The sequence below is a fragment of the Podarcis bocagei genome, assembly GCF_964188305.1.
Source record: "Podarcis bocagei genome assembly, chromosome: 8".
Lineage (NCBI taxonomy): Eukaryota > Metazoa > Chordata > Lepidosauria > Squamata > Lacertidae > Podarcis > Podarcis bocagei.
This window is the reverse complement of record NC_138133.1, coordinates 13,984,177-14,006,861: the sequence shown is the minus strand read 5'-3', so window position 1 is coordinate 14,006,861 and position 22,685 is coordinate 13,984,177. Positions and strand designations below refer to the sequence as shown.

The 22,685-nt window shown below is 42.8% G+C and overlaps 1 protein-coding gene across 7 annotated transcripts in view; it reads right to left on the bottom strand.

Moving 5' to 3' along the window:
- TRIO (trio Rho guanine nucleotide exchange factor) overlaps window positions 1-22,685 on the bottom strand; it is a 284,165-nt gene that overhangs the window by 50,878 nt on the left and 210,602 nt on the right. The window lies entirely within an intron of this gene.

Sequence of the window (22,685 nt, the reverse complement as noted above, 5' to 3'; positions counted from 1 at the left end):
TTTGCCCTTTCACAATTACTCTGAAATTATGAACTATGCAGCCCTTATCTTCACATTCATAAGGGGCAGAAGCTGCAAGGAGCGGAGGGATGCTCCCTTCCCTACGGAACTGAATTGTGCGCCAATATCGCGTTCTATTAGTTTTTATTCATTGCCGTATTAATTTTGCCCTCACCATTCTAGGCCGTGGTGCACGTAGCAAAAAACGAACAATAACTCCGAAGTAAAACATATAGAACATTACACAGACATAAAACCTCAAAAACAGTCTAAAAAGCAGTGGGTGGACAAAAACCAGTAATATCCCTTCAGGACCAAACCTCATCTCTGCCTAAAGGCCTGGACTAAGACATCTTCACATGTCAAAGGGATGTGAGCAGGGAGCAATTTAGTACATAGAGCCCTGGTACTGTTTGAGGGAATTATCTCTTTTTTTTTTTTTTTTTGCATGTGTGGGTGTGTGGATAGTGGTGTTACATAATATTGTAAAAAAATGCCCCTCAGTTATTATATAAAACTTGCTAAGAAACCGATTAGTTACTGCGTCTGCATCCATTTTAATGTCCTGTGAATTTTTAAGAAGATGTCCACCCACTAGTCTCCCAGATCTTCCATTAACAAGATGATAAATATTTATCCCACTTGTTAAGTCTATGAATGTAACTCACATTTCTCCAAGGCTAATCAAGGGTATTGTCCAAGTTCATAAAACTAATCATAAATACAGGCACCAGATGAGCCTTTGGGACTCGCTTTTATCAAATATCTCAAGGGTGCACTTTTGTTTAGACTAGCCACAAACCCTCCAAGGGATAATTTACTACATTCTCCACAAGCTTGAAGTACAGCTCCATATGTACCTCTGCTAATGGAGGTCGGAGTTCAGGCAAAGTCCATTTAATACAACAAAACAAAGGAACTGAAGAGAAAGCAGAATAGTTAAGCTAGAACAAAAGATGGAAATCAAAATTTTACAGCCAAGTACTCATTCTAAACCCAAAGCCAAGGAATCAGACCTTGTTTATCTGTATGACAATTTATGTGGGTAACGTTCAAGGAATCGCTCCTAAAGCCAAAATCACATATAGTCAAAACTGATTGGGTTCAATGGTGGGTGGGATTGCCAAAGTCATTTTTCCGGGAATCCTACACCCTTTCTAGTTTTTTGCCATGCGCGTAAATGTGAATGCGTAGAAGTTAAATGCACTAAAGTTGCAAGCTCACTGTATGTGTGTAAAATCCCCTTAATCATGCCCTGTTGTTTGGTGAAAGAAAGGCATCTGCCTCAGATTTTCCTGTTGAGCTCCAGACAACTTAATAATATTTAAGACGTGGCCTGAGGCAACAAAAAACCCATTTCCTCCCATGAAACAGATATATTTAATTTTCCTCTGCCAAACAAAACACACATCCAAGTGCCCCTTTCTTTAACTGAAATGTGCGCTTCATATAGGGTAGAGCTGACGCATGCTACTACACAATTATGCTCGACTGTATGTCCACTTAGGATCAATACTGGGAGAGACAATTTGGTGTCCAGAGATGAAATACCTGCTTTCTAAATCTACCTGTGCAAAAGCACCTTCTCTCTCCCTTTCCACTGTTTGCTATTTCCAGCATAATGTACAAAACTCCTCAGGTGGTATGCAACTTGGGTTCGCTGGACTGGTCATGTTGTGTGGATGCCTGATGATTGTCTTCCAAAGCAACTACTCTATTCCAAACTTAAAAATGGAAAGTGTAATGCTGGTGGTCAACAAAAGTGGTTTAAAAACTCACTCTCAAGGCAAATCTTTAAAAATGTGGTCTAAGCACTGACAACTGGGAAACACTGGCTTGCGAGAGCTCCAGTTGGAGAACAGCCTTTACCAAAGGTGTCATGGGCTTTGAAGATACCGTATTTTTCGTCCCATAGGACGCTTTGTCCCATAGGACGCACCTAGTTTTTTTTTGGGGGGGAATAAAGGAATTCCCCCCTTTATTTCCCCCCCAAAACCAGGTCGGGGAACCCGAACCAGGTCGAGGAACAGCGGGATGGCGGCGCTGCGCCTCCTTGCTGTCCCCCAAGCTTGTGGGGCTGGCCGATGTCTGTCCAGTGCGCAGGGCGCTCTGCTTCAGGGCGCCCATCGCGCCGGGCGGCAGGCTGCTATCCACAGCGTGGGGAGCCCTGTGGGGAACTCCCGCAGGGCTCCAAGACACTGCGGATGTCTGCCGGGCGCGAGGGGTGCTCTGCTTCAGGGCGACTCTCACGCCGGGCGACAGGCTGCTATCCGCAGCGTGGATTCTATACAAGATCTCAAAGTAGCTGTTTTACTACAAAGGAATTTCAGAAATAGACTGGAAAGAGAAGCTGCTGAATTGCAACTCATTACCAAACTTAAAACCATGGAGAGACCTGGTTTGAACAAAGACATTGGATTCTTATCCCATTATACATGACTAAGCCATTTCTCACCTTCTCACCCCTTGCCTTTTCCTGTAAGACCTATTACAGTCGTTAAGAGTCGTCAACAGGTTCATCTCAGCTATCTGCCAATCTCCCATTCCTACTACCCTTCTGAGTAATACCCCTCCCCACCTTCTCACTATATAGAAGGATCTGGCAACTTCTGTTTCAGTGTATCTGAAGAAGTGTGCATGCACACGAAAGCTCATACCAAGAACTAACTTAGTTGGTCTTTAAGGTGCTACTGGAAGGAATTTTTTTATTTTGACTATGGCAGACCAACACGGCTACTAATCTGTAACTGGAATTAATGAATGCTCCACAGTGTAACAATTTCTTGGAAGGCCTCACTTGCATGTGTACAATTACATATATGGAGCTTCTAGGTTCTTTTTTTACTCCCCCCAGATGCTTTCTATGTAGTAATGTCATGCATTCATGTGACATATGTTTACGGACACATTTTATTGTCAGAGAACAGGGCCGTAAATGTACTTCTCTGAGAAAGGTTTCCTATTATGCGACAGCAGCAGTCATCACCTTCAGCTAAGCACATGGATGACAAATTATGGAGATTTTAAAAAATACCTCTATGTAAGTCTGTACTTGTCTAAAGTCAGATAACCCTAAACGTTACAACACCAGCAATCAAAATAATGAAACCATTACAGTATTCATAGAAAGCTGCCCTTCTGTTTCTGGTGTCTAAGGTAGTGAATCTACATTCCTGAGTGACTGACTAGTGGATGTGTTGTTTTTTTCATGACAAAAAATAACAGAGTTTCAACAGGCTTTCTCAGATGAACAGAGCTAGCCCCTGTTCCCAGTTCTTGCTATTTAGACCACCAGCCAGCAAGGGGGAAAAAATAATCAAATATCTGTATCTAAGAGTACAGATACAGGTACAAAAGGCTGTTCTGTTTTAGGTAATCAGTGGAAATGGCCACTGTGCCATTTTATGAAAAGGAATATTTTACTATGAATCACTATGTGGAAGCCCTTTCATTTTCGCTGTTGACATAATGAGGATCATTTGTTCCTTTTTAACAGCTATAGTCTTGCGAGTTGAGAGCATACATTAAATAGGGCTTGTGTCACTTTGCTGCCTCTCATACAACACACTCGTGTGGAGTATCAGAGAAAAACTGGACTGACACCAAGAAGGCTTTTCTGCTAGGAATCCTCCTCAGGGGCCTTTGCAAATCAAGATATCTGAACTTAATCTAACACACGCTGTTATGCTATGTGGTTATAATCCTGCACTGACCTCCTTGGAGAAAGGGTGGGATGCAGTTGGCTTAGAGACAGTAAGTTCCATAATTAAGAGAGCCGTGCGTGTTCCTTGTTGGGTTTCAATGGGATTGAGCCCACAACGTAAAGCAACACATTGTAACCAGACTATGCACACCAGTGTAAAAGACTCTACTGGCCACAGGCTAACCTGTTTGGAAATGTTACAATTCAACATCAAATTAGTTCCCCAAGGGCATGTTCCACTTGCCTGCCCTGCTGTCAATCAAGCCCACCTGTATGTTCTTGCATAGTAATATAGCTATTATAGTTCACAAAAAGCATCCAGCATATTCTCAGGCCCCCATCTGTGACATGCAGAATGTTACTGGCAAACCTTACATGACCATAGCAAAAATTACAGACAGCATATATAAAGTGCTTTGAAAATTCGTGTGTGTGTGTGTGTGTGTGTGTGTGTGTGTGTGATTAAGCACACAAGAAGTTCTGCATATAGATTACCTGTAGGGAAGGGAAACCAATGAAAGTTGTGGTTACAACCGAGTCCCTCACAGCCAAACTGTGTTGGAAAGAGTGTTGGAAAGAGTCCAACTTGAAGTCATTTCCTTTCTTGTTGATATGGGAAACAGGCCATTTCCCAACTCATATGAAATTGCTCTTTTCCCGGTCAAGTCATAATAATACTAAATTGAAGGTTTGACTTGAACACCGGAGGTGTTTGCTTCTCTACCTCATTGCAGCATTTTCTCTCCTTCCCATGGTTACAGACACCTTTTGAATAGCTCAGATGGTTAGAGTGAGGTGTTGATAGCGCCAAGGTTGCAGGTTCGATCCCAGGTGGAACAGCTGCATATTCCTGCATTGCAGGTGGCTGAACTAGATGATTATCAGGGTCGCTTCCAACTCCCATGATTCTATGACAAAATGTGCTGTAGTAAATAGTGTGTTGTGATGGGCATAGAGACCTAGGTTAGAATTCTTATTCATGTTCACTGTATGGTCTTGGCCACATCACTGTCTCTTAGCCTAAGCTACCTTGCAGACAAAATTGAGTATATGAGAGAGAGAGAGAGAGAGAGAGAGAGAGAGAGAATGAGAATGAGTATGGAAGCTGACGTGGCTTCCTTGAAGTAGAATTAAAGAATCTAATAAAATAAAGCAACAAGCCATCATTTAAGCAGCACAAAATTCTTATTGGGGCACGCCATGATTTGGGGAATCTCATTAGTACAAGCTTATTCTATGTTTTTCTCCTGACTTAAGGAGCTCGGTTGTGGCAAAACTTAACTCACATCTGTACCCTACATATTCCAAGGGCTCAAGGGCCAAGGCAGTGCTCCCTACGCATGCAGACAGATGGACAGTTTTCATTAGACCTTCCAGGGCCTATCATAATTTCCAGCCTACTTATGTGAAGAAAAGGACACTAAAGACTGATCGAAAGCTGACATGAAATCTAACATATCCATGGCTATTACCAAAGGTGGCTAAATTGATTTGCAGATATAATGTACCTCCGAGTACCAGATGCTGAGGTCAAACAAGAGATAGTCAAGTCCAGCTTAAGTGTTTCTCAGGCGTGTTAGAAAGGATACAACTGTTGTGCTAAATGGATCTTTGGTATGGGTCCTCCAAGCAAGGAAAATATTATGCTATAAGGTTCAACAAAAGCCCAAGGATAAAAGCTTTTTTTTTTTTTTTTTTTTAAAAAGGGCCTTAATTTCAACTTAGCATTCCACTCAAGGCAGACATAAAAGCAGAAGTGTCCAATTCCTCCACGGTATGCTTTCTAAAAGCCAGATGTGACACATATGCTACTACTGAGACAGTGGGTTGTGTATCCCCTCGAGGCATAATTTATGGCCAACAGAGCACGCTATCGACATAAGAAGCATGGAGCACTCCACATGTCAATGGCCACGGAAGGATAACTGAAGCTGGCAAATGGACGGGGAAGGTGCAACAAGAAGGAAGGGCCATTTCACACATTACACAAAGCAAATCCTGGTTTGCTATTGTGACTAAACACAACCAAGAGTCATAACCAATATTGTTTCCTCAACTAGCATAGCCGTTTGGTGCTCATTTCCCATCGTGTAACATTTTTGCTACACATTTTCAGTGGACGGTTCTTATTGACACTTAAAATATGGTGAATGAACAGATCTGACAGCTAAAAACCCAATCTGGTGCCCTCCAAATATTTTAGATCAGGGGTGGCCGACTTTCAAGAGACTGCGATCTACTTTCAGAATTAAAAACTGGCAGTGATCTATCCCTATTTTTTTTTGGTTCAGCTCAAAGTTATTGAGCTTTCCTTAGGGAGGAGAAAAGCCCCATTTTTAGAGGTTAACTTTTTTTGGGGGGGGGAGTTAAAGGCAAGGGTCAAAGGGGGTAAAGTCACTCACAAAAAGATTGCCATGGATCAAAACAGCTGCACAGAGAAAGCTCCCATCTTCCTTTCCAGAGATCATACAACAATGGAGGGCAGGGCAGGAGTCAGTTTTAGTGACACTAAGGAAAGGGAACCAGAGATCGACCGCGATCTACCAAAACCTCTCGGAGATCTGCCAGTAGATTGCGACCGAACTGTTGGACATCCCTGTTTTAGACTACAGCTGCCATCAACAGTGTTGGCTGGTGGAGAACATCTGTACTGCACGATCTAAGAGGAACCCACTCAGAGTCTGGTCTCCATTGCTTGGGAACAAGGGCAAGTGCAAAGGAAAACAGACTACTGCCCCCTGCTGGATCTCTGGGATGCTGCTCTGCATCTGAGCATGGGCATTGCATTTGCCTGCTGACTGCCCTAAACCCGGAAACAGGCATTAACAGCATTCAACCTACATTTACCACCTTTGTCCTGCCCAACAGTGAAGCCAAGCAAGGACACAGTACAACTGGGCAAGGAGAATGGGAAAACCATACATGTTAATATGTTGTACAGTGACTGCCATGTCCCAAACATGTACTTTTATGAGTTCTTAACCAAAGAGGAAACGGGACTCAAATCTCCTTTCCCCTCCAAAGAGGATGCTTTCCAAACTACAAAAGGAAAAGTATCATTCATGTTGTTAGTAGCCAAGAACAAAGGATTCCATCATCACTGAATCAGGCATCACTTTATGTGATGCAGTTAATAGAGCCAACTTTAGCCCTCTCTCTAGATTAAAACCGGAGGTTTCGGATTTATACGGATATTACTTAAGGGCTTTCTTCTGGCAAAAAAACCCATCACTGTGCTGTGGGGCTTGTTTTAGCATGAGTGCCAAGAGTTCCATGTTTCAACCGATATATTTTTGTGGTACGGCTGGTTTTCTGCACTTCCAAGATCAAGACAAGTTCTGATTAAAACACAGTGTTCTAAAGGGGGGGGGGGGAGCTCTGCAGCTTTTGCCACTGAATTGTTTCTTAGCTCCTTTTGCTCCAAATCTCACTGAAAATGATGAATCAGTTGATGAAATAAAGCCGCTGCTAGGTGCATGAACTATCCATTTTTAACAACAACAACAACAACAACATTAACAACAACATGCCACTGCTCCTCTCTGCACCCCAAAGGATAAACACAAGTCAAAAGCATCACCACTTTTCTTCAACTTCAGTTACCCATGTTTTAAAGTTGCTTTAAAGGTGTATCTATAAAAGTATCTTGGATTCAAGAAGTGTGCAGGCAAAAAGCCTGTGCAATCATCATATAGGTACTTGAGAGACCCAGCTTTAGTTGCAACCCTTCACTGGCTTGGTTCGCACATAGATGGGTTGATTAAACTATGATTTATTTTAAAATTGTTAATGTGATCATCCAACTTTTACCCAATGGTTTAACTACGGCTTATTTAATGCCAACAAACCACAATACGAAGTCATGGTTTGTTGTTGCCTAATGAACTATGCTTTAACTATGGCATGGTATTATGTGTGAAGCCAGCAATTTACCCACCTCAGACACTCATCAAGCTACAAAGGCAGAAGCAAAGAGTAGTTGGAAAGAAAACAAACTGTGGAGAAACAAGCTATTGGGTTGTTTGAGCAGCTGCAGAAAAACTTGTGGTTTGTTAAACAAACCATGGCTTAGTATTATGTGTGAACTACGGCACAGAGTGAATGCACTGCAGAAAACTTTGATTCACTGCTATGCAATGTGTGTAATGTTCCTTAGAGAGTGTGAAGTAAAATCACAGTTGCACAGCAAATAGCTCCAGCACCAAAACCTCACCAATTTTCATAGGAATTCTGCAGCAAACATGTTTCATAGCTAGGGCATTAATTCTTAAACAGTGTGTTAACACTGCCAGAGGGGCTGAAATAATATCTTGAAAAATTAAGGTACTACACTAGATGCACCCAACATTTTATATAATCCAAAGCATTGAGCCAACATCTCTGTCCCAATATATCGTCTTGAAAGAGGCAAAGCATATACCAGGATTTCCTGGTATTCACAGCTGATGAGTGCAGGGCAATTGCAGAACCATCACTACAGTCTAGAAGTCACAAGACAAAGGGGAAAAGCAAGATGACAAGAGGCAATATTAATGGCTATTATGCATTTGCAAGGATGATGTCTACCCATTTTTCTGGGATTTATCAAGAGTATGAAATTCTCTATTTCCAAGTGTCAAGGGCATCACCAATTTTCATCTAGAAAACGAAAAGTCAAAACTGTACCCCAGGTATCTAAGTTAAGGAATCAGCAAGGTAGGGAGTGATAAATTATAAATATCCTTCTACTATATGTACAAAGAAGATTATATTATATTCCTCTTGGGGTGTATGGGGTGTTAGGGAAGGGCTATTACTTTCAGTGGGGAACATGTGCTCCTTTGTCTCTAGAAACAGATGGATACCAACATATTCCTCTTCCCTTCAGAGCTTCATGCAACTTGCAAGCAATGCATAAACTTTAATGGGATGCAAAGCTATAAGACTGTTAGGAAAGCATTCCCCCCCTCCCATTATCTTATGGAACATTGTTTTAATAGCAAATGTATTGAGAAGCTGTGGGTTAAGTAAATAAATCCCCAATGTATTTAATGGGGTTCAAAGCCAGCACCTTCCTCCATATGGATTTTGCTTAACAAAGACTTACAATTCTCTGCATAATGAAAGTAAGAGAGAGAGAGCAGGGCATAACTAAAAATGCTTCGCAGGCAAGTTCATGATCATGTAATAATACAATGTTGGCTTATTAACACATGCATTTAGTAATGCATAACATACAATAGAAAAAAATGTCTTTGCCTGATGAATTAGTAATTAAGATTTGAAGGCTCTTTAGGAATTATGCAAGTATATGTTTTTCCCCTTTCCTGAGACATTACAAGAAATGATAGAACAAAAGTATCCACTTCAAAACCAATGGGGAATGTTAAGGACCAACAAACCCACAAACATACTTATTCTGGAGTAGTCATAGTGAAGTCACTGGGACTAATCCGGAGGAAGTGGTTTGAAGGCTATGACTAAGATTCATAGAAAGATTCATGAAAGAGCTAGGCAGGTGAACAGCTGGGTTTAGATGTCTATGGGGTTCATCAGAGACCTTTTCAGCCCCAAGAAATTTGGCTTTTTGGTTTCCATCAAATTTTGAGAGGTTCAGCCTTCTCAAATCAGCTTTGTAGCACTGAGAGTTGCCACAGAGCTGCTTCCCAATCTGTAATGCAAAAAGCCCCATGCTATAGAGGCAGCGCATTGTCCCACTGCTTATGGGTCAAAACTAGACCCTTAAAAAGACACCCCTATTTAGAAGTTCAGCTTAGCTGGATCCAGGAAGTGAAACTCTGAGAGATGACGCTTTAATATGTTTCTCCCATACCTTTTCATGCACCCTCAACTTTCCCATGCCAAGTTGCTAGTAGCTCTGACAACCCCCTCCAGTTTTTCCACCTTTAATGGCCTTCAGAAAGGAGCTTCCAGCTAGTTCACACATACATGAACATAATGTGACCATCTGACGCAGAACACATAAACTGACTGCATAGAAAACCACTGGGTTTGACTTGCAATGCAAATGGTGTTTGATTTGCGATGGCTCAAATCCTATGCGAGTTCCCATTTTTTTTTGTTACCACCAAGTTATGAACCTAACATGCATGAATTAGCCCTACAATACATTAGGGAGAACTGATATTTAAAAGGAGTAAGTGGGTGGGAAGAAAACGATGGGGGTCTCTCACCTTATTGTGGTTTACATGCAGTGAGGTTGGGCCCCCGTCTCTTCTAAAGCTCTTTGGAAGAATTCGAACCTCAGACCACATCCATCACAGGCAGAAATTGTGCCCCTAAACTCAAGCTAACAAAAGCCCATTCAGGAGCAAATCGTTATTTCCTTAGACACCCTCCTCCCCTCTCCATGGGCACACGTGAAAATAGTTTTTTTTTTTTCTTTTAAAAAAAGACCTTCAAGTTCGTTAAAAGGGAGATTTCAACTGGAACTTCCTGTTTATGAATTGTGCACAAAAGAACGCTTGAGAGACGGTCCCCACTGAGAGAAGGTAGGAAACACAGGCCTGCAGTGCATTAGCCAACAGACATGCCTCTCCTCAGCACCCAGATGTGCTCTGTTCCAGGGGAGATTTTGCAGCCCATTGTTCTGGCCGACTCTGGCGAGGGTCTACAGCAACACATTTAACAACTTCCATCTGTGCCACAAAGGCTAGGACTACACACTTCTTTCAGAACTGGCACGCATCCAAGAGTTACACCACCCTGCAAGCTACACTGGATACTTTACTGCATTCCAGCCTTCACCCTCTTTTCCTGAGCGCCCTTTCCCAGCAACCGCTTCACGGTAACACTATCCCTCAAGTAGAAACGGAGAGATATATTACATGCACGCACCATCGTGATACTGGATGTGAATGTTAAAAAAAAAAAGTACTTAGCGAGGAAAGCTCGTGTGTTCCATTTGAGCCATAAATCTTACCTGAAGTACAGCCGGAATCAATTACGGCAACAAATCCTGAGCACAAATATGAGAGCCCTACGTGAGCAACACCTAACCCCACTCTTTTTCAGCCTCTCTATGTAGCAGCTGAAGGGACACGGGTGGTGCTGTGGGTTAAACCACAGAGCCTAGGACTTGCCAATCAGAAGGTTGGCAGTTTGAATCCCCGCAACGGGGTGAGCTCCTGTTGCTCGATCCTTGCTCCCGCCAACCTAGCAGTTCGAAAGCACGTCAAAGTGCAAGTAGATAAATAGGTACCACTCTGGCGGGAAGGTAAACGGCGTTTCCGTGCGCTGCTCTGGTTCGCCAGAAACGGTTTAGTTCTGCTGGCCACATGACCCGGAAGCTGTACACCGGCTCCCTCGGCCAATAAAGCGAGATGAGCGCCGTAACCCCAGAGTCGGTCACGACTGGACCTAGTGGTCAGGGGTCCCTTTACCTTTTATGTAGCAGCTACAAGCTCTCTCTGCAGGGCGATAAAACGCACACAACAGGAAGCAGTGCCCCCACAGAAGGGGATACACATGCCCCAGTCCAGATTACGGAATCACAGATTTGTAGAATTGGACAGGACCAGGGAGGTTCGCCTAGTCCGACCCCCCTGCAATGCAGGAACCTTCCACCCAACGTAGGACTCGAACCCACCACCCCGAGATTATGAGTCTCATGCTTGTGGATCTTAAAGACTTGTGAGACCTGTTTCTTTTACTGATTTTATACTGTTCTCTTCCATTTGGGATGATTTTGCTTGTTTTTATAATTGTTTTGTCTGCTTTATAAACAGATAAATAAATGAAGTGGAAAGTCAGAATGCATTTGGATCGTGGGGATCAGATGCGCTGAATCTGTGGTACGGCTCCCCGAAAACGATAGTCCCACGTGGACATGTCTTGCAGTGCTTGGCAATACTCAGTGTGTGCAGTCTCATGGCAAGAATGGAGCATTTCCTGCTCTGGAAAGAATAAGGCAGCCCAGGCTTACTTTCACGGGGCTCCATTTGCGTATGTTCGATTAGGGTGAATAGGATTTTGTAATAACTAAAAGGCAAAGCTAATGGAACCCTCCTCCCACTATTTCCTGTTACACTACAGAATGCCTTAACATGTCTCATGTTTCTTTCGGTTTCCATCCATACTGTTCCATGTTACCTTTGAAATTTACCAGTGAAACATGGCTTCGTATGATCTGTTAAGGAAGTAGGAAGGTATGCCTCTGGTTATTTGAAAATAAAAACCAAGTGTGTCCATTACACAATCCAATATACAGTGGACGCTTGGGTTGCTAACATAATCCGTGCGGGATGCACATTCGCAACTCGCAGCGGCGCGTCTGCGCACACACGGCTTGCGATCCAGTGCTTCTGCGCATGCACAAAGCGCGATTTAGCTCTTCTGCGCATGCGTGACCTCCGAAACCTGGAAGTAACCCGCTGCGGTACTTCCGGGTTTCGGAGCGTCCATAACCTGAAAAAACACAACCTGAAGCGTCTGTAACTCGAGGTATGACTGTACATTTCCACTGCTCCCTACAGTGGGGGGAAAAATCTATTATTATTTATTTATTTATTAAATTTGTATACAGCCCTTCATCCACAGATATCAAGAGTGGTTCACAACAGAAAATTACAATATTAAAACCCGAAACCCAAGCAAAGAAGCTGTTGCTTTTGAGATAGCTAGTAGTGTTTTAAAAATATGTTTTTGTTTGACTCTAATCTCTCCCTGTTACATTTCCCTAAAGAATCTTACATTGGGGCAGAAAATGCGGTAACAGTTTCTCTTCTCATTCTTCCTGGGAGAGGACTTTCTCTGTAACAACTTGTTGACTGTTTTGTTTTTAAGGCATTGTGATGTAGTAACATAAAGGATTTTAATCTAGATTTTAAAGCATGTATGAATTTTAATACTCAAAGAAAAAGTTTGGTGGAAAAGCATGCTTGCTGCCCCGCTGCAGCCAACATCCCAGTACTGCAAAGTGTGATATAGCAACTACAGATGTCTGGAGGAGAATCATATTGAAAAGGCTCTGTCTATTTTAAATAGAAGTGACCATATATCAAAGAGGAGGCTGAATCTTACAAATTTCAGTTCTTATTTACAGACATGCAATATGTACAACGGTAATTAATGAGGTTTTGGTTTATACAATATCACAGTTATTTCTGCTGACTTCCCCCCAGAACATCCTCTATAGGCGTTAACAATGTGAAGAGTTCTACACAGACCAAAAGGAAACAGGAAAAAAACCAGAATGGACTGCACAACACCCAGGAACTGTAGAGACTTCCTGCCAGGTGATTCAGCTCATTGGAATGCAAGCCATTTGCTAGCCATTTTTAACTTGAGGCGTAAGTGGGAAAACATTAGGATGGCCTTGGAAATATTGATTTCTGCACTAAAATGTGCAGTAATGATTAATAAAGTCGGGAGGCTTTGACAGACCTCGAAAAGAGGAAAAATGAATAAGCCTAAATGCCAATGCATGGAAGTAATAGTTTCAATTAATTTTTAGATAGTCATCAGCATGCATAGCGCATTGGCCACAAACATGAGCTTGAGATAATCAGATTCCTGCATGAAAGCAAAATTCTCTTATAATGCATTTCTGCCTCATGTTTTCCCTCTTAGGTTGCTCACAGATCCAGTATGCTTTTAAAAATGTGCCATCTAGCCAGGTGCACTTACTTCCTGCTGCTTGTGCCCAGCGTGAGCATGCTCTATGAGCCTAAGCTGGCAAATGCAATGCACAACTGAATGTGCTTTATCTACCTGGTTTGGTACAGCATCTATCCGAACGACACTGCAGGCTGTGGCATCTGAGAAACATTCCTGCTAAGTAACGCATCTGGGAGGTTGTCAGATGTTCCTCAGAGATGTTTATGCTATCTTTGGAGCTGGAATTTATCATGAACAGCACAGTGAGATCTACAGACTTCTCAAAAGGCACAAGAACTCTTCCACTACAAAGAACATGAAAGGTACACAGTTCCATGCTGTTTCCAATTCATTTCAGACATTTGTCACACATCAGCCATACCTTGCAGTAATTTTTCCACAGTTGAAACTCCTCCAGCCCAGATGCATGCCCCAGGTTCAGTCTACCCAAACTGTTCCTAATTCACTTTGAGCTTGCAGTCCTAACTGGTAAGCAGTTGTGAAGCCAGTGGGATTTGATTCTGAGTAAGTTATAAACCACAGAGCCTAGGGCTTGCCAATCATAAGGTCGGCGGTTCGAATCCTCATGATGGGGTGAGCTCCCGTTGCTCAGTCCCTGCTCCTGCTAACCTAGCAGTTCAAAAGCACATCAAAGTGCAAGCAGATAAATAGGTACCGCTCTGGTGGGAAGGTAAAAGGCATTTCCGTGCGCTGCTCTGGTTCGCCAGAAGCGGCTTAGTCATGCTGGCCACATGACCCAGAAGCTGTACGCCGGCTCCCTCAGCCAATAAAGCGAGATGAGCGCTGCAACCCCAGAGTCGGCCACGACTGGACCTAATGGTCAGGGGTCCCTTTACCTTTAAGTTATAAACAGGATCAGGCTGCACATGAACATTAGAATGCCTTAGATCCTTAGAATGCCAGTGGCTGCATTTAGATTACATTCAAGATAAGTAGGGAAACATAAAGATCCAGATACATTTTAATCAACCTCTATGACAATGGGTTTCAACAGTCTCTAGTGCAAATCCTTGTAATTTCTATTCATCAAGCAAGTTTCAAGTATCCCATTCCTTTCACCCAAAGAAACACAGACCTTTAAAATTTATTACCATGGTTAGAGTTAAGTTAATGGCTGCTCATGCGGGCAGACTAAACAACGCCAGGGAAGAAGATAAAACTTGTTTTGGAACAGATAATGACATCTGATAATATTGAGAGCCAATGAACCCATTTGTTGGATGACTGGTCTGGTATAACAGGCAAACAGAAAAATCTGATCCCGGATAGGTTTGTGTATCTTTGTTATAGTGTATAGAAGACACACAGTTAGCATTGATGTATTAATAGACCGCCTCCTTTTTGATTCCTGACTTGCCTGATCATATTTAATTGGAAATGTTTAATTTGTAGATGTTTGAATCTTCCCCCCCCCCTTGCTGGAGAAGGTTTTCAAAAATTTGCATAAGATAAATGACATTTTAGATCATGCATCTCTCCCTGTCCCCCGCATCAACCTTCATTTCATGCAAACGGAAAGTGGCTTCTTTCTGCTACGGATAAATATTCTTAGGTAGACCACTGGACAGGAACAGCTATGCTACTCTTCCCCGTTCTGGCTTGCAAATCCCCATTTCCACCCCCCACCCCCCTGTCTCCCTTTATAGCAATTTAGGAATGGAAAGAATAGCATCACTGTGCTTGCATCTTCTAGAAATAAGAGTCTGATAGAAGGTATTTGAAGTACATTTGCTCTCCCCTTTGCTGGTATTAAGCCCACAGCATGCTATACTCTTCACCTAAACACATCTGCTTCTGAAAAGGAGAGGAAGAAACCCTTTGCCCTCCTCCTGCCCAAACCAATATTTGCCTGCCATCTGTACCTAAGTCCAGGATCCAGTATTTGCAGCTGCCCGGCTGCCCATTTCCACAGTACGGTGAATGAAGAGATTCCAGGGTGTCAATTTGCTCTACTCCGTTTGACATGGCAAACTGTTAGCTTGCTGCAAAACTCCTGCAGAGGATTTCCACACACTGTGCTCTCCTCCTTCTCCTCCTCCTTCCCTCTGAGAACTCCTTAGCTGAGAGCAGAATAACAGCTCTTTTAAAGCCCCTTGTCGTAGCTTCAAGGCAGCGACTCCCTTCAGGGGATGCTCTCCTCTGACTCACTTGCACAGCGCAGCTCCAGATTTTAGGCTCACACGTGGGAATAGCCAGATGCGATGGCTTACCCTCTACCGTAACTAGCCTAACTGAAGTTCAAGAAAAATTCTTGGCTCCGCCGACAACTAGCTCATTCGTTCCCTCTGAGAGGCTGGAGTGCAATTCAGCGAGCAGAAAGGACCGTGGATGGTTAATTTCACGGTGCAAAAGAAAGGGACCAGCCCATCCAGCAGTAAGGCCTTCTTCTAGTCAAGCTAATAAAAAGCACATTGCTGTATCATGAACTTAAGCTCGAAAATCATGAGTTAGGCATTCTTTTCCAATGCTACCTTAATTTTCAACTTATGGCTATCCCAATCATAAACACCAGAAGCTACTTGCCAAAAGGGAGAGAGAAAATGCCACGACATATCACCGTTTTGTGTGTGTGTGTGTGTGTGTGTGTGTGTGTGTGTGTGTGTGTGTGATTGGTTAGTGTAAATGCTCACATATATTTTTGGCTATTTCGATTCTAGTGAATGTTTAGAACTGAGGGAAAAAATGGTTCCACACCACTTTATGATACAGAAATGATTCTACCATTCCTTGGGAACTTTTCCTATACTAGCGAAGGTCTCTTCAAATATTATGAGAAAGCCTGTATGTACACTGTCAAATATAGCATCACATACATATGCGTTTCTGTGTGTATATGTGGAATATCTGTGTGGGAAGACAGTGGCCAATAGGAGGTGCTACTTTTAAGCTCTACCTTCTTAAACAGGATGCAGCCATTAGCAACTATATATTTACAGAAGTATCACAAAACTTTTGTTGAAGACATATTTTCATCTTAGTTTGAGTGTCATAATGGCTAGAAAGTATTATCACTGTGCAACTCCTGTAGCCAATGTGATTGATGTTCTTTTTGCAATTTAATTGTTTAGGCCTTCTTTTATAAATTACAGCAAAGAAACCCTTCCCCACACCAGCTGCTTTGGGGGGCGAAGGAAGGCAGAGTCTTCCCTTCTAAAGTAACTGTATTGGACAATGGGGGTCAGAGACAACAGCCCCTTTGGTCCAAACCAGGGGTCAGCAACTTTTCTCAGCTGTGGGCCGGTCCACCGTCCCTGACCATGTGGTGGGCCAGACTATATTTTGAAAATAAATAAACGAATTCCTATGCCCCACAAATAACCCAGAGGTGCATTTTAAATAAAAGCACAAATTCTACTCATGTAAAAACACGCTGAAACCCGGACCGTCCGTGGGCTGGATTGAGAAGGTGATTGGGCCGCATCCGACCCCTGGGCCTTAGGTTGCCTACCCCTGGTCCAATCTATACAACAAACACTTTGCCAACATGCAGTAAACCTGACTCACCCTATGGCAAGAAGGAGCTGGGAATTTAGAGGAGGTCGCACCAAGGCCTTCCTCTGTTCCTTGGCCCTTCCACCTTGCCAAGAAAACATGGTTTGCCAGCAAAACCCACCTTTTCTTCTTTTATTGTAAGACATAGTCGTAGGACGTTCTCTAGATTATTAGGTCCATGAAAGCCGCATGAAATTGCAGAATCTAATTTTCAAGTATGGCCCCTCCTGCACCCTTCCCAATTAACGCTGGTTGTGTAAGAAAGCTTAGGTGGGTGGTTACGTTTTATAAAGGCTCCAAAGACTCCTTATTTATGCAGCCCCTTCAGTGCTAAAATATTAGCTTAGTAGTTGTTGTCCCTCTGCCTGCTTTTAAGTTCCTGCTTTCATTGATTTTTTGATGTATGTTACTGTGAATACTGCCCCTCATTTTTGAGAATTTTATATTGAAGAGAATACGGGATTAATAGATAGAGCATTTGGTGCAGGAGTGGGAGGGAGGCTCCATGCCACTCTACTGAACTACTGAACAAATTTCTCTCTGTTACGCACTTTACAATAATTCCCTTGTCTTATAAATCACAATTTGTCATTTTGGCAAAATGCAACTTGGAAATCATGCTGAATTGCTCAAACTCACAGGACACAAGGCCACCCAATCCCAAAAGTCAAAAGGTCCAACATAAGGCCGCAACTGTGCAATGCTTGGATTAAAACGCAAGTTACACAAATTACCAGGAATTTTATTTACAGTACACATTTCCTGTAAGGAGAGAGGCAGGGAGTGCTTGCTCATGAACTCAACAGCAAAGAATCATTCCATCCTGCCAGTTTCATCTTTGTTCTCCGCCCTTAACTACCTTGGCCTCAGCCAAAAAAGCTGCAAAATCTTCCCCAACAAGAAAGCTTCGGTAAATCATTCTGGGGTCAATACTTTCTGGGTAAACACAATGTGACTTTATAACAAATTCTGGACAGAGTTCTTCTTGCCTTTACTGTACAATGTGCCTACAGTTTCAGCACTACCAGCACAGCTGCACCCAGTAGGGTTTGGGTTTCTTAGGTTATAAACACAAAGATTGCCCTGTTCATTGAATTCTCGCGGTTCCTTCTACCCCCCAGATTTTTTAAAAAAGCCAGTTTGCAAAGGAACTGAATGACTAGAAAACTGTTTCTTTTGGAAAATATCTAGGGTATTATTTCATGTAGCTTCGCATCCTTGCAAACAAAAGCAATTTTTTTTACTGGGTCAGCCAGATGCTGACCCAATTTGAGTGCAAATGGCCCAAAGGCCTTTTCTTCCAAGTGCTCAATAATTCACTGCATCTCCACCCCCCACACCCCCTGCCTGCAAGACACAGCCAACAGCTCTGCTTTCTTTACAGTATCCTATTAAAGGCCTTTTTGAAATTGATGGGAGATGGCCTGAAAGGCTCAGGAATTGCTTCAAGGTGGTCAAAAAGACTGCATAAAGAATTCTGCCTTCTAACTTTTGTTGTTCGTGAAAAAGAAGTGACTACTCAAATGTGGACTGTTAAATGAAGCCACAGCTGGAACAAGGAACATTCAGGTGTGGCAAATGCGTCTCAGCTTCTAGTTCGCCTGACTTTACAAATCTTGCCAAAACTGATGCAAGTGAATGAGACATTAGCACAATGGGAGATAAAAAAAAAACCCTGAGCAAGACATCAGAATGTCCACATTTATGACTAACTAGGATTTCATTTAACCCATTCACGTTCTCTGAGGAGCTGCAAAATTGAGCGGTGGAAGTGTGGCAATTCACAACTACGCAATTAATTAGCCGACTAATTGGAAGCAAAATCCTGAGCTTCTGAATATGCATGCCTTAGAACACTTACTGGCAAAATTATGACTCAAGCATACAGATCCCCAACTCTGCTTTAATTTTTCAAGGCACTGTCAAGGAAATACAGAACAAACCAACATAGATAATACCTAAATCCTTTTGCCTTACCAAATGATTCAGTTATGTTTTATGGTAAATGCTGGCCAGGAATAAGCTTACTTACGTTACTGAAACCCCAAAAGTTGCAAGAGATTTGCAACACCATTTGCCCAAGACTCAGAATCACTAAAACTGAACGGCTTGCCATTTTTCTGCAAGTTTGTTATGGATTTTTTAAATTTATGTTTAGAAGACACTCAGGTGCTATCATGGAAGTTCTCTTAATCCATAAAAGCCCTTAAACGCTGTATCACAAACTGCTTTTCAAAGTCCTGATAACATCAGAAACAGTTTGTCATGCGGCCTAGTGGCATGTGGAATTAATTGCACTCCCAATGAAAGACTGGCCACAATGTTCAAAGCAGCCCTGTGGACAAACACAGAAACAAGAAGTCCCAAATAGCTGCAAAATAAATTCACTAAGCTATCTTGAGAAATGCGGTGTATATCACCTAAATTACTTTAAGAAGAAAGAACAATCTAACGCAGGGCAAGCACACAAATACCTTCTCTCTGCAGCTGAACAATTTATTGTTCTTCTGTAGTGATTGTGGTTCCTACACCTTAATAACTCTTTTTATATTGTATTGCTATGTCCTTTTGTCAGTTGCTTTGAAAGCCTAGTGCAGAAGGACAAGGTATAAACCTGATAAGAAATAAATAATACATTGACATAGTTGACTTACAACAGGGTATCATAAGCTAATCAAGTTCTTCAAGGCCTGAGAGGCAGTTGTTTATCATGGGCTGGCATATCAACCGTGATTTTCAGGAACACAAGTCAATTCAGTTGCTGTTGCTACATCATCTGAATCTGGTGGCCCTGACGCCCGCTGATTTCAGAACATTCTCTGCTAATGTTGAAATGACTTTTTCGAATTTAGCAAGAGACAGAAGCAAATGTAGCCATCCTGTCACATACACAACCTGATTTCACTCCATCAACACATCTGGCTGCATGGTCAAGTGTCGTCCAGGAACTCCAACCAATTGTATATTTAATGTGTGTGTAGTTGGCCCAGTGTTCACACAAAGCCTTTTATTGAGAGCTATTAAAAACCAATACTGTACAGAAATATGCCCCCAGCAATATGACAGCTTGCATATTTTGGTTGATGAAGAACAAGTGAGCAGAATAAACAAAGCCTAGCATACTGGTGTTTTAACCATCCTAAGGTTTAGCTGTAAAATTACTCCAAGGTTTTCTTTGTAATAATAACATTATCAGTAATAAGCATTCAAAGATGTGAGCATTCAAAGCACTTCATAAACTCTCAGTAAACTTTCCAACAGTCCTTAAAGTATTATCCACAGATTGCAGGCGAGGTTCAGAGTTATTGGCTTACTGAGGGCTACTCAAGCCAGAGACAAGATTAAAACCTGGGAGTTCTTGGTTCACAGCTCAGTCGCTTAGCAGATAGGCTGCAAACACCGTCTTAAATATATGCTAAGGTTTATTTCCCCCCGGGAAAAATTCTTAACAATTGCAACTTAATGATAAGTTGTTCCGTGATTTGGTTCTCTCTAAAACCGGAGAAAACATACAAAGCTAAGTATCTTATGGCTTATGTGTGTGGTACGGAAGCTGTACTGCCCAGGACAGGATGGGGTTGTGCAGGGTTGTTAAGGCAGCAGAGAGCATTGTTGGCTGCCCACTCTCCACCTTAGAGCAGATTTATGCCACAAGGTGCCATAGGAAGGCACTGGACATAGTAAAAGATCCATCGCATCCTGGTCACTGTCTCTTCGAGCTCTTGCCGTCGGGACGGAGATACAGGACAATGAAGATAAGAACGAGCCGTCTTAAGAACAGGTTCTTCTCCAGAGTGATCTCGGCCCTGAATGGGAAGCCCAGACTTTGAAAGTCATCTAATCTCCCTTGCTGTATTATATTGTATTGTTTAATTAGTGTTTTTATGGAGCAGTCAAGTAATTTCGTTGTCCCCGAAGGGGGCAATGACAATAAAGATATTCTTATTCTTCTTATTCTTATTCTTATCTAAAACCAGTTTACTTTACTATGTATTCTACTCTGCAAGCTCTTCCTAGTGCATGTAAGAAAGTTGTGGTGGTGAGACTCTTGAAGGCTGCATTCTCTCTCCAGGGCAAACTGTTATGAAGAGTCTGACAAATACATTAAACAGAACACCAAGACAGTTCTGAGTACACGGATGTCTTATACCAATTAAGTATGGAACAAACGGCTCAGACTTTAACAAGCAGTTTGTGCTGGGTAAGTCTGTTTTACAAGTACATACAATATATCTTTTGGCTTGTTCTCAACACACGGCGCTCCCCTCAAACTTCTCTAACTCCCTCAGACTCTCAAGCACGAGATTGTCATGCGCAAGGGTCCACAAATATCACGCTGGTGTTAACAGCCATTATTTGTGGGCGTTATTTACCCAGCCCCTTCAAGTTCTTCGCTGCATTCAAGGTGGGAGTATCTCTCTCACACTTTGTGCTGACCTCAGGAGAAAAGCAATATACCGTAAATTTCGCTCCAAAACACGCACTTTTTTGCTCCGAGAAAGTAAGGGAAAATGCCTGTGCGTGTTAAGGAGCGAATGCACGGATCAGAGCCATGGCTGCCGTCAGGCAGGCAAAGCGGGAGCCACTTACACGCTCTACGAGGCTCTCACTTTGCTTTCTTTAAAGCGACCTGGAGCCAGGAAGGAGGGAGGGAAGGAGAGCCATAGCAGCAAAGCCGGCAAAGCCGCTTACACGGGAGGAGGGAGAGACGCTAGCAAAGGTCTGCGCGCTCTCTAAACAGAGCAATGAGGCTGCAGAGAGACGGCAGGAAAGATAAAATTTAAGCAACCAGCAGCAAAATAAAACCAACCTCGAGCTCTGAGCCACGCAGTGAAAACCAGGAAGTAAAAAAAAGGGCTGGGGAGGGCATGAGGGAGAGGGGAAAACTTCGCAAATCCCCCGCGTCTCAGCTGATCGGCTGGGATGGAGCAGCTTGTTTTCAGGCAGGATAGATTTGAGCAATGTCTGGGTCCTAGTGCCCCTACCGCTTTTTTGTGCTCCATTCTATGGCGAATCCCCTGGATTCCAAGTCCTCCTCACTTGCTCAAATCTATTCCGCCTCAAAACAAGGAGCGGAAGGAAAAGGCTGCAAACTGTTAAATGGAAAAAAAAACCGAGGCACAGGGCAAATACCTTAAGTATACCTTTAAAGCAACAGTGCTCTTTCCCTCCCTCCTCCCCGCGGAAAAGCTCCTTGTCCCTTGAGTTCTTTTCCTTCCCTCCCCACTTAAAACGTGGTTACAAAGCATGGATCCACATGGATCCTCAGGATTTTTGCATTGGGCTACCCCAAACTCACTGTCAGATCACATGTCTGTGGCCACAGCATGAACCATAAAAATCATACATCCACTGTTTCATTTAGAATATTTTTTCCTCGTTTTCCTCCTCTAAAAACTACATGCGTGTTATGGTCAGATGCGTGTTATAGAGCGAAAAATACGGTAAATCTCTTTCACCACTCCTTTCTCCAAAGACCAGTGCGAACCTTGGCCCCTTGCTCAGCTTCCAAAGTTTTCTCTGGACAACGTGGATGTTGAGGAGTTGGGGCTGCACTCTCTCGCTCCTGGCACACGGACCTGGTTTTTACCAGGTCATGTCAAACCTTGCACCTTAGTGAGAATGCATGGGCTCCTGGAGAAGAACTCACAGCTGATTTTCTCCTTTCTGGTCCTTTTGGCTACTATGCCAAAGTTTGGCTTAGCATGTCAACGAAATCAGGGCTTGTTACCCACCCTCCTCACTAGCCACAGGGTTTAACTAAACCCAGATCTTGGTTATATAGCTCACGGCTAGAGAGGAGAGAGCTTAACCACCAGACTCAGTTTGGATGACAGGGTATGCTAAACCTTGGCTTGGTTCAATATGGCTT